General features: G+C 41.1%; 1 protein-coding gene across 1 annotated transcript in view; it reads left to right on the top strand.

Annotated features, from left to right (window-relative positions):
• Ryr3 (ryanodine receptor 3) overlaps window positions 1-17,282 on the top strand; it is a 364,780-nt gene that overhangs the window by 48,182 nt on the left and 299,316 nt on the right. The gene's annotated exons all lie outside the window — the stretch shown is intronic.

Below are 17,282 nucleotides of genomic sequence, written 5' to 3'. Positions count from 1 at the left end.
TCTTTTACTTCTGGTGTGGTCTAGATGGACTGTGGCCATAGGTTTCCACTTGATAAGAGGACAGAAGTGTGCAGCTTTGCCTTGCTCCAAGCTTTTCAATGCTTCAAAACCAGACCAGTACTATTATGCATCTCCAGCCCTGCTCTTCATAAGGCTGGAATTCATAATAAAAATGGAAAAAGCTAGTTGGATATTATTTTTTTTTTACTTTTCGTACAATACCCCCAAAGTGAACCACCAGAATAATCGAATGTTCCTGTCCACAATTCAGAGCAACCATGAAGGTTAACTAGCTTTTTACATTTCTTCATGTCCTCCTAGAAGCATTTTCAAACAGAAGAGCCCACAGAATGAAATTTTAAAGTTCCAGACGCTCTTGAATCTTCCATTTCCTGCATATCATGCTGCAGCCTTAGTACAGTTGTCTTTTCTTTGGTGAAGCTGGCTTGTTCAGAAGTTGGCACCTCATGCTGAAGAGCAGTGTGCCTGTGTAGCCCTGATGTGGTTTTGCAAGTGTGATAAGATTTAGCTTTGCTAATGTTACACACACTCTGGAGTTCTTTACATTCTTGCTGTGATGTCGAAATGCTCTGTTAGAATAGTTGTGTCATAGTGACTTCAATCATCTTAGAAAGCTTGAGCTTTTTCCCCAGGTTGGACTGAAGGTGTTTGGTTTTTGTATTTTAATTGCAAAAAATTTAAACATCTTCATTAAAGTTTCTTAGAGGGGCATGGAGGGATCTGGATGTCTAAGCTTTCTCTGGGACATACAATGTAGATATACCTATATTTTTCAAGGGGTTGTTTTAATGAGAGATTTCCCTGAAATTTTTTAGAGAAATGACTAATCGGAGGGCAGGGGCAAAGATGGGCTGTGAAAATGTACTTCAGCTGCAATTTTAGGAGTATGTTTCAATCCTAAATTGTAAGATATCTGCATTTAAGGGAAACCTTTTGTTTTAACACACTTGCTTGCCTTTTTAAAAGTAATACACACTTGGGTCAGGAGTGGTGGTGCATGTCTGTAAGCCTAGCTGAGGAGGCTCAGGCAGGAGGATCACAAGTTCAAAGCCAGCTTTAGCAACTTAGCAAAACCCTAAGCAACTTAGTGAGATCCTGTCTCAGAATAAAAAAAGAGCGAGAATGTAGCTCAGTGATTAAGTGTCCCTGGGTTCAATCCCTGGTACCCTCCCCTGACCCAAAAAATAATGCACATTTGGAATTTTGGAATTCAAGAACTCCTGAGAGAATTGAAGTCCTTCAGTTTATTTATTAGATATTTTCTTTGATCATATAATTCACTTTTAATAGCTACCAGAGTTTAAATTATGTATTGGTAGAGAGAGGTAAATGAACTAGAAAAAACTACAACTTATTTCCATTTTGTGAAAGATTAATAAAAGCACCAATTTTGATATTTCAGTAAAGAAAAACTGGCATCAGAGAATCCCTGATTCCCACTGTTTGGTCTTAAAATGCAAGGATCTCAGAGGATGAAGTTGAACCAATGAAAAGAAAGCACGAATAAAGGCAGGAAGATTGAGGAGACCCATGGGGTCAAAATGACCCCTGCTCAGCAGAGGGCTGGAATGGTCACCTGCAAAGGAGGGGGAAAACTGGAGACAAAATGCTTTTGTTTTTACCTGGTGTTTCCTGTGGCTGAGCTGGGGCTCCTGCTGAGAGTAGAGACATAGAAGGTGCTTTGCTTTGTTGATGGCCCTAAAGTGTTGCTCTGGTGTGAGGAAGGAAAGTGCTCCACTAGGTGGGGTTGGCCATTCTGGCCTTCCTGTAGCTACTCTCTGGACCTTGTTGTCCCCATCTGTAAAATGTGGGCTCTTGGCTTACACACTGGATCTGGGACAGATATTTAATAGCCACTAACTCTGATGAAAGGCTCTCCAAACACCAGGAAAATCAATTTATTAAGTTAACTTTATAAACCGAAAGATTTGCTTTAAAAAAAAAAGGATTTCTATGATGATAGACTGTGCCCTTTTTAGTACTTAAACAGTTTTATGGTTATAAAGTTATTTTCATTTCAGATATTATGGCAATAATGTCAGTGACCATTTTCTTTTTTGGATGCCCTTACTATGCTAATTATTAGCTTTTCTCCGGTAATTGAAATTTTACTGTTCTTAAACTTGTGAAACTTATAAACCTATTGTATAGAGCACATGAGTTCCATGTGCTAAATGGTTTTGCCCAAGTATTAGATTTATGCTTTGACTTACAAGTTGTTGCTTTAATTTTTTTTTCCCTTTGTAAAAGCCAGAGAGTCGATGCCCTTGTTGGTTGTAGTTATTTTGTGAATAACAATGGATCTTATCTCTGTGATGGAAGGGGAGAGGTGCTCTAAGTTGTAGGGGCTCTCGTGATGCCCCTTCTTTTCTTATTATGGAGAGAAACATGCAATGACAATAGCATGCTTACAGTAGTCACCTGCTTCCATTCCATTGATGACGTGCAGCTGGGGGTCAGGCGGCCCTCATGCCATATGGTGCTGCTCATCTGCTTTGAGAAGGTGAAGTGAGGTAGGCCGAAGAGCTAGAATGTTGTCCCAAAGAAGGATGTGAGAGCTGTTCCTATGTAAGTGAGGCTATCAACACAGAGTTTTCCTCCACAGAGCAACCTTTGGGGAATGTACTTTAGAGGATGCTTCATCTTGGGCGACTCCCCTGAGTCTGGCTCCTCTGGGCTGGGGTGGAAATTTGTAGTGAAACTTTTTAAAAAACTTTTTTGTTTTCAAGTCTTTGATGAGATAGTAGAATGGTAAGCTGAATGCATTACTTTTTTGTATCTTTTACAGTTGTTTATTTTCTAAAATTATGATTTGGTTTTGGAAATTTTCAGAAATAAATGCTAGGGTGCAAAAGCCTCCACATTTTCAAAGGGTGTAGGTGACCAACTTGTAATTACTGAGGCATCTTCAGTCAATCATGCAGAGAGAGCTGTGGTGCCAAACCTCTGAAACTGAACATCATACTCTACATTTTCGATTGAGAACACAGCCACAGAGGAGAAAGAGACATTTTCCCCCCAGTGCTCTGTAGTATTGTGTCCGCATACTTCAGTACCCTGGCAACTTAACCTTCTATCTTCTCTGGGGAATTTCCCATGCCATTTTGGTAAAGAGACTATTTGAAAACCCTGTTACAATTTTAGAATTAACACACATGTTGGAAATAACAATCTGAAGCAGCATATATCTCAAATTTATAACCCCTCTGCCTTAAAATGGGTTAGAACATGTTTCTACACGAGTTAAAACCTATGGATTTCCAACATTAGAAAAAGAGGGGAGTTGAACTTTTAATGAGATAGCATTTCAGAACCTCTTGCTCTGCTCAGGGTTGTCAATTTTATGGGGGTCTTGACTTTATGTTCATCTCAGCATCCTACCCAGGAAGACCTAACTCCCTGAACAGATGCTAAGGGCCTGGGAGCAGTCTAAGCAGCAGAAGCCACATTTCTTTGACCTTAGACAGTTGACCCTGGTTGCTGGGAGAATGAGCAACTGCTGTCTCCCAGTTCATTGTTCCTTCCAGGCGACCTCTCGAATGCATAGGGTAGGTGAAGCAACAGGGATACGACTCATGATTTATTAGCTCATTTCAGTCCAAGTCAGCGCAAGAAACAGAATTCCCAGACTCCCTCGAGATGTTAACCCATTATAAGCTCCAATCCCCCCTCTTATTGCCTCAGTCTTTTCCTGTGGCACAGATCCCTTCTGAACTCCTTGCTCTCTCTCTCCCCCACACGAAGCCACCTAGATTGTGGTTACCTCACCTCTAACTCTGCTCATTTCAATTGCAATTCTTTATTAGATTGACCTGTTCCCAGGGCAAAGGGGAATTCATGGTGTTAAATCTCTGATCCAAACAGATACAATTCCAACTAGTTTTGTGTGTCATCTAAATTTTTGTGTTTACAGGAATTGAGAGCATTCTTGAGTTCTGTCAGTCCCTTTCTCCCATTTGTCTGTCGATCCATAATTATGGACTCGTTGACATGTACATTTTTCTAAATATATTAACTTAATTCTAATGGTCTTTACCTCCTTTGGTATTGTTTTTTTTTCTTTCAAATGCATGGTTTATATCACTCAACATTTGGATAGGCAAGTATTTCCAATGCATCCTTGTGTAAAAGAGGAACCTATGTATATCTACCCTTTTTATTTTACTTACTGTATTCCGCCACTAAAATGTAATCCTAACAGAAGAAAAAAGCTTCTATTATTTAGATTTGTTACACTGAACTATTTTTAAGTCAATTTCTTCAATCCCTTCTTCTGAAGAATGCTCGAATTGCTGTATCTTATAAAACATGCCAAAATAATCAAGAGAGCTCCATATTTCACACGACCCTATGTTTCATTCAGTAGGGACTATTTTAGTTTATCCTCAAGTTCTATCACAAAACAGAGGTACGTCTACCTTTAGAGAGGATCCTGTTTTTAACATGTATACATGTGTGTATCCCTTCAAAGCAAAAGACCCATAGCTATAAGATCTGTTTTGTATGCACAAACTTGATCTAGGAAAGTATCACTGGCCAAATCCAATTTTTTTGTGACAAATTCCAGTGGGATCCCAAGAAGGAGGATGCTGAGTCAGATAGTAGGCCACCCCTACTGTTCCCAGAGCTCCTAAAGCTCCTTCCAGCTGGCTTTAGACCATCCAGTTTGTAACCCAGGAGGCCTTGCACAGCATTCTCTCCCAGATAGATCTGTAATTTTACAGACTGGCTTAAAAAAATAAAAGTGACCACCAAGAGAACCTGGATCACTATGATAATGAAATTGATGTCAAAACCCGAATACATTACCCCGCATTCTGAATAGCCTAATTTATGACCTTATTTTATAGTCTTCTAGTGACTTACAAATTCACTACTATCATAATTTGAACCAAATTATCCTGCTGTAAGTTTACACTGGAAATTCACAGGTGCATGATAGTGGCCACTTCATGCCATGTGCCACCACTATCAATTCACTATCATCTTGGAATCACATCTCTCTTAAAATATGTTACAAAATACAGGCATCATTTTCTCCTGGATGCTCAGACGCTCCCTGTTTGAGCCAAGGGAGCATCATTAACCTTTTGTAACATTACCACTGATGTCTTTGAGTAATAAGGGTGACCCAGGTCTATCTGAATTTTTCAGCCACAAGACATGAAATTGGACAACTCTTCAGTATCTCTGGTTTCATTTCACAGAGACTAATATTAGAGAATAAATTCTGGCATTGGGGATGTATATTTCATTGCTCCTGCCATGACCAGTCTGGCATGAGATTGGAGGAGATGCTAGTGCGACACCAGAAGAGAGGCAACTTATATCACCCTCGTGACAGAACAAGACTTTATTTTTATGAAGAACATGAATTTAACCTTCACAATGATGACTCCAATGTGCTTCTAGCCTCTCCTTTTCCCCTGCCTTGCTTACATATGAAAGCTTACTCGGCCGTTTTGCTCTCTGAGGCAACAGTGTTCCTGTGGTCCACAGCTGTATCGAACTGTGCTGCTCTTTCTCTGCTCATTCATTTTAAAAGCGCGCTGTGTCCTTTCCAATCTCTAGTTCCATGGCAGTTTTCTAGCGTCTTGAAGATTGTCTTCCTTGAATCCTATGATATCTGCGTATGTAGATATTGACAGTGTTGGCTTTCTAGGGATGGTACAACCTGCTCTGGCTCCTGTCTGTCTGTCTGTCTGTCTCCCCTCAGGCTTTCATCCCTGAGGACCATCACAAACTGCTTCCCTCAGATAACTTACTTGCTTCTTCAGAAGTGCTTCTGAGGAGCACCCCCTGTTGCCAGAGATCCCTGCCCATGGGGAGAGCAGAGAGATTGCAGTGTTCTGTACCATGTCCTCGAATGACATCAGTGATACCCACAACAAGGCCTGTGGAAAATGACTGGCTTATTTTCCCCCATCCACTTCGAGAAGACCAACGTGAACACAAGTAGTTTGAGTTTTATTAATTTTGTAGGGATTGTTTTCCCCACGTTGTAACCCATACTCGGCACTTCAGGGTTAGCCCTCCTCTTGCTCTCACAGGTGCTCTGTGGGTACTCCTTTTAATATGCTTTCTTCCCTTGCCACGGTGTCCTGTGGCTCAGGGGAAGACAGGTTTTGCTGTCAGCCCAGTAGGTTACCCTCCCAATGTCAGTGTGATAAATTTGCTCCCTGCACAAAGGGGAGAAAATAGATCAGGTGAGGCTTTCTCTGTTCAAGTCCCAGCTTCCATTCACCAATCGGCAGAGGAGGCTTTAGAAGAAAAACAAAACAAAAAAAACTACCTTTTTTATTTGAAAGAGCTAGCAGTGGGCAAACACTTGGACCTGAGCCAGGACTCTGAAAGGTGGGCTTTTGAACGCAGCCATGTCTGACTGCACCCATGCTACACGGTCACAACTCTGAGTGATGCTAGACCTGCAGAAAGGAAAGTGAGACAGTGTAAATAAGAATGCAGGTTACCAAGGTGCACCCTGAAGGGGACCTGCAAGTCATAGAAATCAGAGTAAGGACAAAAGATCAGAGGTGACCCATTCCAGGGGGGTATGTGACCAAGCAGTGAGTAGGCACAGTGCCAGTCCTTGTCCCCCAAACTTCTCTGTATTTTCCATTAACTCCATCTCTTCCCAGGTCCTGTGGAGTCCAGGTAGGTGAGGACAGAGGTCCCCACTGCCTTCAAGGCAGCTCATGAAAGGTCCAGGTGACCATCAGTTATTGTGAGGATGGGTGGATGATGATGATCAAGGTGGGTCTGTACCTCTTTCTGTGTCAAGCTGGAGTTGTCGGGGGTCCTCACTGCACATAGATTTTGTGGGAGGGATTTATGTCTTTCCATCTTCACAGGTGTATGGTAGCAGCATTGAGAGAGTTGAATATCAGCCCTACAGTTGTCAAGGCCAAGGGGAAGTGATCATATTTGTTCTTTGCTTCCGTGGGAATTCTGGAGAAATATTAAAAGGAAAGTTAATCTTGGGTGCAGAAGATGCTTCTGAGAGCAGAGTAGTACCTGCTGATCATAGTACCATACTGATTCTTGAGGTGCAGGGTCCAGTGTAGCTGTGAAAGTCCCAGAGGGGAGGCTGTCAAGCCTGGATGTGCATCAGAATTTGCAGAGAGCCCGGGTCCCAACACAGACCAACAAATCAGTCTTGGGAAGGCGGCTCAGCATTCTGTTTTGCACTTTTCTTGTTTTTCTTTCATTTTTAAAGTTCCTCTAGTGATCCTGGTCCAGGGACAGGTACAGAGTATCGGGAAGACCTGTTTTCCTCTCCACCCACAGATCCACATATACACAGAGCCCTTGAGCATCAGCTTCTCTACCCCAGACCATTGCATACACTTCAAGGGGACATCAAGCTGTTCTGCCTAGGAATATAAACTTGGCCTTGGGCTTTCTATGTAAATGTAGAAAGAACAGGATGAATCCATGTACATGCAACATAATCATAGTTGGGACGAGGACAATTGAGATAGAAAGATGAAGAAAATGGAGAGACAGTGATACAGAACATCAGGGGGGAGGGGAAAAATCTGTAGGTTTAAGGAATGCAGAAGAGAGGGAAATAGACTATATTCAGTTTCACCTTCTACTTTATAGCCCACACAGGTAGACATGTTTGCACCCAGTAAGACTTAGCAGGGATTATATGATAAAAACTTACTCTCCTTTAACTTTAAATCCCCAGGATGAACAGTGATTTTTTTTTTTTTACAAAGAGTAGAGTTAGTGTTTATTTTGTCATATCAAAGTGATCTGACTTTTCAAATGTTAGACTCTTTGTAAAAAATATTCATGTACATTACATTTAGTAAAAAGTAATGAGGCCAAGTCGTTGGTCTTGACCCTCTGTGGCTGTTGGTTCATCAGAGATCTGATGAATGCTAAGGAGAATGGGTGCTTCATATAAAAACCAGAAAAGCGAAAAACAAATTTTGCTTACGGAGTCCTCTTCTGTAAAGAATGCACTTGGAAATGTCCAACTCTAGAAATCCATCTGTTAGCTATGGGAGAGGAAAAAAACTCAGAGGAAAAGAATTGACTTACTTTTTTCCAAAGTATACTTGTCATCGGTCTAAATGTCATTAGCACCAGGACAAATCTCTCCTGTTGATTTTTAAAAGGCATCATAATAAGAAATGTGTGCCAAAGCTGCTTCTTTGTCTAACTTTCCTGTGGTACCTATGCCCAAGGGAAATCACAGGTGCATTCTAGATGACCTCAGGCCCAATTTAGAGGCATCTCAAGTCACTGTTGGCCCTCAGTGGAAAGTGCTCATCCACCTCCTTCACATAAAGTATCTGCAAAATCCTGGGTCTAATAGGGACTTCAGAGTCATTTAATTTGTTCCACAAATATAGTAAAATGGGACAGAGGATGGGAGAATGGCTGCACAAGTCTACATACATTTTCATGGGTCAAAAACTATAGTGTGTGTGTGTGTGTGTGTGTGTGTGTGTGTGTGTGTATACATGCAGAAGATTGAACCCAAAGTCTCATGAATGCTAAACAAATACTGTACCACTGAGCTACTCTAAGCCCAAAACTCTTTATTTTTGAAAACTTGAAAGGCAGGAGATCCCTGTTGTCTTCAGCCCTGCAATCATAATTTAAGTGTGCAGCGCCCAGGGGCTCTTCCTTCTCGTGACTTCAAGTGCCATAAGAAAGTATCAACTCTGTGTCGCAATCACAGCTACTCTCTGGTCCCCAGCTCACCTGAACCCTCTCAGATTTGACTCATGCAAGGGGCCAGACCTTTCTTTGCAAAATGAAAAACAAGTAGGTATTTTCCTAGAAGAGACTACCTCATTGCCATGTGGGTTTTTGCCGCAAATGATGCTCATGACCCAGAATTCAGTTTCTTAAATTAGTCTCTGGCCTTTCACCTTGTTGTCCTGAAATACTTCCGTGTAGCTGTGAAATTAATGACATGAACAAAAAGGAGATTGCACAGCCTTCTCATCCAAGAGAACTCATTCTAGCACTTCCAAGAGGGAGGGATGGCTAGATTTAATAAATTATAACCCACAGGAATGATAAGTTTGGCATTCAGGGTGGGGGAGGTTGTCTGGTCTTGTTTATGTTTTCCCTTTTTATTAGCAGTGTGCATACTTAAAAATTGAAAGAAATGGGAGAATAGGCTCTCTGTGCATGGCTTTTACAGTATTTTTCCTTCCAGGCTGTGATGTGAGGGATATGGTAGGTGTAGGAGGTGGGGCTCCCTGCAGTCAGGGACTGCTGAAGGTCCTTCTGCCATCAAATGTTGTCACCATTTCTTGAAGGGTGAGGGGTGGCCTGTTGGGCCTCTTAGCCACTGACATTTGGGCCTACCTTTTGAGGAAACCAACAGCTGACTTGCCAGGTAAGACTGCGTGACCACTGAATTTGGGACACTGGGGCTGTCAGATGCTAGCCCTTCCTCCTTTTCTCTGAACTTCAGTAAAATTCTCTTATGATTTTGGTTTTTCAAAGTATCCCAAAAGGCCTGCAAAATATGCAGGGAATGTGACAGCCCTGCCTGAAGGCTGCCTTGCTTGAGTGCCCCACGTTCACTTGAAGGCTTTTGTAAGACGGGGGAAGTCTTTGGGGGGTTCCTTCATGCAGGTTTCTATAACCAGTGGCTCAGGCACCTTCCACTGTTGATTTTAGGCTCATATTACCCCAGTGTTACCAGTAGAAAATCAAGGTGTCAAAACAACAATACTTCCTACTTTTGCAGCGTTTTTATCCATGGGGATCCTCAGGGAGTCAGAGGCATCTCTGCCCAGCTCAGGAAAAGCAGGCTTTGGCAGCTGCCTAGTTCAAGAGTGGAATGTCTGATCCAAAAAAAAAAAAAAAAAAAAAAAGGGGAGTGGTGTTGAAGTAAGTTAAGTGTCTTGCATTGGACTCTTTGGGGTTTCACACCAAATTACAGGGAGTCAGGGTGGCTGTGATGGACCTATTGAAATCCTGTTATTTTATTTGCTGGCCCTGCCCTCTAATTATGAACCTATCTGTGCCTGTGCCCCTCCTATCCTTAAATTAGGGTTTCTGAGTTCCACTGTACTACAATGAGGTCCCTTTTTTTAACTTTCATTGAGGAGGAAATATCTTCTTTGTCACCAGGTAGTTATAATCCAAGACCTGTTTGAGACATGTCCATCAGTACTTCTGGTATCTGAGTGAGACAGTTATTATACAGCCTTATCTGTCCACCCCTCATAAAAAAGTTGCTTGAGCCGGGTCGTGGAAGTTTGGCCAGAAAGGGGTGGTCCTCCAGCCTGTAATAGGTACAAGCATCCACTGGCTGGGTGAGGAAGTCTTGAGAAACATAGAACGGTGGACAACCAAGTTCTGAGCCACAAGTATTGGGATCCAAAATGAGGAGTCCACAGCAATCAGAGACTCCAAGTGGGTTTGAAACACAAGTATGAATCCCTGTGGTGAGATTTTATTTCCTATGGAGTCTGGAGCTGAACCTCATGGAGCTAAAAGAGGGACTGGAGGTGTCTTGAATAAAGGCTGACTCTCTGGGGTTTCCATGTCATATCAAGGTAAGACTAGATTCTAGGAGTCAGTTTCTAAAAGCACTCATGCGAAAAATGCATCTTGGTCTGCCACTGAGGTGAGCCAAATATTTTACTAAGGATCCTAGCAAATTAACTGCACACTTGAGCAACTGAAAATTTAATGAATAGACAAAAATCCTTCTATAGCTCCATTTTTTTTAACCCCATGCAGTATGTTCACCCCCTCCCCCCATGGTACATTTTTTATTGAAATTATGATACAGTACTAATGTTAAAGAAAAACTTAGAGAAGGATAAAGCCCAATAGTTCTGCAACCAACCAAGTAGCTATTTCATTTTTATAGGTTTCCTTATCATCTTTGTGTATACACATGGAATAATTGAAGGTATTTTGTATTCTGCTTTTCTCAATGACATGTCATAAGCATTTTTCCATTTCCACATAGCCTCTGTAATTGCAGCCTTTAATGGTTGCAGAATAGAACATCCTAAAGAAGCCCCATAATTTACTAGACAGTATTCTCTTTTGGATTTTAGGTTCTTTTCAGGTTTTTGTTTTGTTGCACTCATTATAATGCTCTTATTGCAACTGTGTGCATATATTCCTGCTTCTCTTGAGTTATTCCCAGAAGTAGAATGACTCCAGCAGAGGTTATAGACTTCTTTATGGCTCTTTTTATATATTGCTATATTGCCTTACAGAAGAGATGTACTCAGTGCCACCTTGCACAGGACCATATCAGCTAAACTGCAACTGCAACAGCATTTTCCCTCCATTTGTGCAAATTTCATAGATGTGAAATGATATATCCAAGTTCCTTTAATTGTCAGTCCTTTCATTATGGAAAGAGATTAAATTTTTTCCATATGTTTTAATTTTATTCTGATATGAATCATTCATATCTTTGCCTTCTGGTTTATTCGAGCCTTGGTGTCTTCCTACATTTCAATGAGATATTAACTCTTTGTCATAGCGATAGTCTTTCTGTAGCCTATTAAATGTTGGCGTTTCCATTGTTCTGAAGTTCAGTCATTTAGGCACAATCATTTCTTTTATTTCCTGTGAATGCACTTGTTATTTTAAAGCAAGGATAAGTATTAGGTCTGTACGGAATATAGACTATTCTATTACAGGCTGGTTGTTCTGGAATTCAATTTTAAAATGAAATATTTAATTTTCTTATCCACGCAGAATCTATGTTCTTATCATCTTATGTTTCCTGTAGCTCTTACTGAATGCTTTTCTGATTTGCTATCCACACATCAGAGACATGTGCTTAATAATCCTAGCTTCCCATTGTTGTACTGAAAATCTGGTTTATCAAATGCTACATTTTCATATGGTCAGATCTGTTTATCAGCTGAATCCATACCAGAGTGAATTAATTTTGCTTCATGTCACTTCTTAAAACTCAGTTCTTCTTAGAATAAAAATTTATTACTGTTTATATTTCCAGATTAGTTTTAATCACAGTTGAATTCCAAAATACCCTATTTGAATTTTATTTAAAACTACAGTAAAGCTATAGTGAAGTTTTAGAGAATAAGCATTTACAAATATTCATATCCTCTTTCAGTAACAAAATATACCTTTTCATTTCATTGAATCAAATTTTATACAATAATGATTTTGATTTCCTTTTAAAGACTCCTCTCACCCTAAGTAAATACCTAAAAATCTGTTTTCTAGTAGTAGAAATCATGAATAGAATCTTTCATTATTTCATCATTAGTTGTCATTTGTACGGAAAGACATGGAAACCTGGGCAATCTAAAGGGCTGCCATCAAGTTCCATTCATGTTATGTGACCTTGTAGAAGGACTTCTTTCTTTGGCCAAAGAGTGGAACAGAAGTAGGATGAGAAAAGAGAATTATAGGACATGCATGCACATCCAGACAATGACATCATAGCCTTCCTGTAAGACCTCCAAGAAACACAGCCCCTGAAGCTTGGTGGGTTATATTATATATAGCAAGGGACCTTCCTAGAGCCCTGGAATGTTTCTTAGAGCCTAGGATTCCCAAATGGAATTTAGTTTCTAGATCATAAAATGATACAGCTTAGCGATCTAACAAGTCTTGAAGCATTTATGTGTGGCTGGATGGAAGTTGAGTTACCCCCTCCTCAGTTGTTATATCTGGTTGACCTCACTGGGAGGCAGTGTCCTCTGGAAACTACAAAAAGAAATGTCAGTGTTAGAAATTAATCTTGAAATTACAGGTGAAATGATTGAATTAATGACCTAATGGAACATTTTTCCTCTGTGCATGGCATCAGGGACTTTTACCAGTTTTTTTCTTGACCAACCCCTATCCTGTGAAGTTGTATCAAATGTTCTCCTTTTTCTTGTGATGATAGATAAGATCACTCATAGCAGGGACAGCATCACCATCCCAGGAAAGTTCATATCTTGAGGTCTGGATCTCCTCATATGAATGGATGCATATAATCTTCCATGTATCTTTCTTAAAATATTATTCCATAGTTGGTCTTCAATAGTGAACAGTTACTAGAATTTGTACTTAGCCCCAAGTTCAAATCCAAACTCCCTGCTTATAAGCCAACCATGGGAAGTTTCTTAAGTTGTCCACAACTTTTTCTTTCCTATCTGCAAAATGGAGACAAAAGAACCACATCTTCCAATTATTTATTCATTCATTTAGGGAATATTTAATGTGTGTCTCCTATGTACCAGCCACTAATAAAAATGCCATGTCCTCTGCTCTATCAATGTCATGAAGCTGATATTCTAGGGAAAGAGAAGGTACATGGATATCAAAAATAACATGAATTAATGTCAGCTACTAATAATGTCATGAGGAATAATAAAGCAGAAAATCATGATAGAGTAACTTTTTTTTTTTTTACAAAGAGTGATCAGAGAAGTCTTCTCTAATGAGATAGCTGAGCATGGAAATGAATAAAGGATGGAAACTAATTATGAGATTGAGAGAAGAGCATCCTAGGCAGAGGGAAACATGTATGCAGAGGCCCTCTGGAAGGAGCAGGTTTGTCTACAATATAGAGGAAGGCCAGTATGTCTGGAGCAGAAGGAGTTATGGGGAGCATGACACTTGTAGGTGAAGTCAGAGAAGTGTAAAGGAACCAGATCATGGAGGGTAAAATTCAGCAAATTACAGCCAGCCAGCCAAATCCAGCTTACAGTCTGTTTACATACACCCTCCAGGTTAAGAATGGCTTTAAATTTCTAGAAGTGAGAGAGAACTATATTACAGTGATTGTATGTGGCCCACAGAGTCTAAAGTACTTGCTGCCTGGCCTCTTAAAGAACTTGCCAACTCCTCATGCAGGGTCTTAGGGAGAACTTTATTACTTCTAAGTGGCATTGGAAGCCACAAGGGGGTTTTGAGCAGCAAAGTAATGTGATGTGGTTGACAGGTTTAAAAGAGTGACTCTGGCTTCCCTGTTAGCTTGCATCATACCCAAAGGAAAGGCAGAGCAGGGAGCACAGTGGGAGGCCACTATGATTGTTCAGGTGAGACCTGAGATGACTACACTGGTCGCATCTGGGTACCAGCTGGTTAGACACAGAGCATATCTTGAAGATGGCATTAAAAGTTGCTTTGGATTTAGTGTGGGATATGAGTGCAAAGAGGAAGTAAAGGCAGACCTCAAAATTTTAGGTATATTCACCCCTCCTAATGTTGCCATGGAAATCAAAGGAGAAAATGATCCTTTCTACTCTGAGCTTGACTCCTCCATTAATCCACTATTTTTCAGTCTGAGTTCCTTTGATCATGACGCCATCCTTTCAAAAACCTACCTGTGTCCCTTAGCCATTGAACAGAGATAGCCTTCCCCACACTGCTGGACCAGTTGGTCTTAGCACTGCATAACCTCACCACCTACAACAGCTGTCTCCAGCTGCTTCCATTCACCAACCCCAGCGCTAACCAGTGAATGATCTTAGACTTCCATATGTGAATCATAGCTTCCATTCCCAGGCCCTCACCTGGTGAGTTCCTTGCTTCCCATCAGTTCATACCAGCAGTCTGTGGTGGTCTACCTCCCAATGAAGCTCTTCCTGAGGGCACCCATATGATTTATCTTTCTTAATAGGCACACTGTTTATATTTGTACTACAATTTTTTTCAACCATTCTTATCTCTAATCCTACCAAACTACAGAAAAGGAGACACGGTAGCATATGATTTGGTGCCCTTGCTTTGTTGAGTCCCAACTCTGCACTTGGAACCTGTATGACTTTGAGCAAGCTACTTTATTTCTTTAAGCCACAGATTGTATAGATGTAAAATTGAGATGATTACCATAGTTATTTTATAGCATTAATTAAGAAGATAAAATGAGGTGATTCGTGGATACCACTTAAAGCTAAAAACTCATTAAGTCCCAGCTCTTTCAGCTTCTCTCACTCCATGAAGGAACCGAGGAAGTGGCTTCTGTCCTGTTCTTCCTGTGCTGTGTACATTCACTTTACACACAGTGGGCAAACGAACATAAAGAGCAGAGCCAGAAAAGCCCATGTTAATATATCCCCCTGACGCATCAGCTTGATATATAAGGCAAGCTACTTTCCCCCTTTTAGCATCATATTCCTGGCATGCAAAGTGGGGGAGATCACTCCCACCTTGATGAGCTGTGGAGGTCTGTAAAGCACCTGATGTGCATCGCATGTTCTATAATAGCAATAGCATGCTGATGATCAAAGGCTCTGTAGGGAAAATTCCCTGGCTCTTACAGCACTGAAGAAGGATTATTCCATGAAAGGCAGTGGTTCTCAAAATGTCCCTGGAACAGGGACATCAGTGTCATCCAGACCTTGTTAGAAATGGAAATTATCAGGCCCCATTTCTGTTTGCGGGAGCAAACACTGTGGAGTGGGGTCCAGATGATTCTGAGGACCACATAACCCGGGATTAATAACAGGAAATGTAATTTAGTTGGTTCAGTTTAAGACATAGGTCTGGTTTTGGAGTATGCGCCTACAATATAAGCCTTCAGGAGCCTAAAAGGATCTAAGGACCAGCATCTAAGGACCATTGTCTTAGAGGAGGTAGGACCTGACATCTGAAGGCTCTAGGGTTCTGCACAGTGACTTCTCATTCAATCCCGAGGGTGGGGAGCATTTGAGTTCCTCTGCTTGTCTGGTAGCACTATAAGGAGGGTCCTGAGAGCTCAGAAGTTTCCAGTAGTGCCAGAGAAAGAGAGGAACTCAAGTTCTTCAGAGCAGCTTTTTGGGGTAAACAACTCTTGACTTATGATTATAGAGCTAATAGGAACACAAAAGAATCAGAGGACCATGTAACTCAGGGTTAATAACAGGAAATGTAATTTTAGTTGGTTCGATTTAAGACATAGGTCTGGTGTGGGAGTATGCCCCACAATATAAGCCTTCAGGAGCCTATAAGGATACATCAGTTAACTTGTAAGAATATAAGTGTGTGGGGACAATTTTGCTTAGACTGACAAGATGTGAAAATTATTTAGTATGTCTAATTTTAATGTAAGGTGTTGACACATTTGTAAATACAGAAACTGAAGTTACTGCAAATGATTTCAAGAAACTTGGAAATATTGTGAAGAGCATTGAAATTCCTACAAAGTATTAAAGTCTGAAGAACATTTTAAATATCTCCATTGCTGTGGGGGAAAAAAAAAAAGCACAGCCGCTTTTATATTTAGTTATCAGCTTTTTGGGAACATGATACCGCGTTTATCTTTTTTCTCCTCTTTAGGCTCATTGTATGACATGAAAAACCATCTCTTTGACAGAGTGATTCTGCTAATCCACGTAGAGTTGAAATAGAATTACTCAAGGCCTTAGCCAGACGTCGACCATGTCTCCCTGCTGTCTGATTCCCCTCCTCCACAATGCTCATTATTGTGATTGGAGGGAACCCTCCAGACAAGGACAGCATCTCCAACAGCCAGGCTTCTAGGCTGCAGAACTAAATAAAGGGGCTACATAAAAGATGGCAGTAGCCTATAAAAAGACAGTGTTGATGACTTTTGTCTCAGGCTTTGGATTCTCTGTGTAAGTTTGAGGAGGGCAGAGCCTTCCTAAAAGGGTTGTCTGATCAAAAACTTTGACTTGGGTCAGGTTGGCCAGAGAGGTAAGAGATGAGAAGTGTAATGCCAAAATATTCTAGATTTTCCTGCAGATTTCAGCTTTCCATGCTGCCTAGTTAGCTGTAATTAAAATAAATTATAGTTTTGTCTCATACTATTCAGTTCAGGATAACTACGTGTGAGTCAGATTAAAAGAGAAAGTAAGAAACAGACACCAATGGCTTTTTCTTTTCCTCTCACCTCTCTTCACTCTTTGGGAGCCACTGAGCGCATGTCTAAAGTGGAGCTGCCTGGTGATGCAGAGAAGGCACTCGGACGCATCAACCAGAGCGTCCATTTCTGCTTAATAGTTCCTTTTAAAGTCCTGGATTTCAGAGCCATCCCTCGTTGGTGAGATCTGTTTAAAAGGACCCATTTAAGTGAGTGGGTAGAAGGCACAGGTGCCTGGAAGGGAAAAAAGACTGCAAGACGCATAATGTGTGTGCGTGCGTGAGCTCCTGCCAGCCAGCCACTCTCCTGTCACTAGGCTGTAGTCACATCCCATTTGTTTCTCTCTCTCACTCTGAAGGCTTCTGAGAAGTTTCTAATAAAGGTAAGTAGCACCTCTCTCATTCCTGTGCTTCTCTGGTAGAACAGCTCTGGTTATCTGCTGATCCTGGGCCGGGGCCATTCATGAGAAGAGGTGTGGTCCCTG

The sequence above is a fragment of the Urocitellus parryii genome, chromosome 6 (genome assembly GCF_045843805.1).
Source record: "Urocitellus parryii isolate mUroPar1 chromosome 6, mUroPar1.hap1, whole genome shotgun sequence".
NCBI classification, from domain to species: domain Eukaryota; kingdom Metazoa; phylum Chordata; class Mammalia; order Rodentia; family Sciuridae; genus Urocitellus; species Urocitellus parryii.
Note: the sequence above shows the minus strand (reverse complement) of the source record. Positions and strands in the feature narration are given on the sequence as shown.